General features: G+C 56.6%; 1 protein-coding gene across 1 annotated transcript in view; it reads left to right on the top strand.

The window, feature by feature from the left end:
* HHIPL1 (HHIP-like 1) overlaps nt 1-226 on the top strand; it is a 40,383-nt gene that overhangs the window by 36,533 nt on the left and 3,624 nt on the right. The gene's annotated exons all lie outside the window — the stretch shown is intronic.

Here is a 226-nt window from a genome sequence, read left to right as displayed (position 1 = left end):
CGCGGCTTCCCTCTTTGGCCAGGCCCGTCTGGAGGCCCCTGGTGTCATGTGGCTGCTTCACCCCTTGGGCTTTCCCCTGAGCTGGTGGACCCTATTGAAGTCTGTACCCACGTGGTCAGCCCAGAATCGGCGGGTCCCATTCAAAGACTCACAGATCGAGAGCCAAAAACTAATTAAAACGAAATTCCATTCCTTCCTGGTGCCCCTCGAAGATGCCAGAAGAGCC

Source organism: Myotis brandtii, unplaced genomic scaffold, assembly GCF_000412655.1.
Source record: "Myotis brandtii unplaced genomic scaffold, ASM41265v1 scaffold535, whole genome shotgun sequence".
NCBI lineage: Eukaryota > Metazoa > Chordata > Mammalia > Chiroptera > Vespertilionidae > Myotis > Myotis brandtii.
Note: the sequence above shows the minus strand (reverse complement) of the source record. Positions and strands in the feature narration are given on the sequence as shown.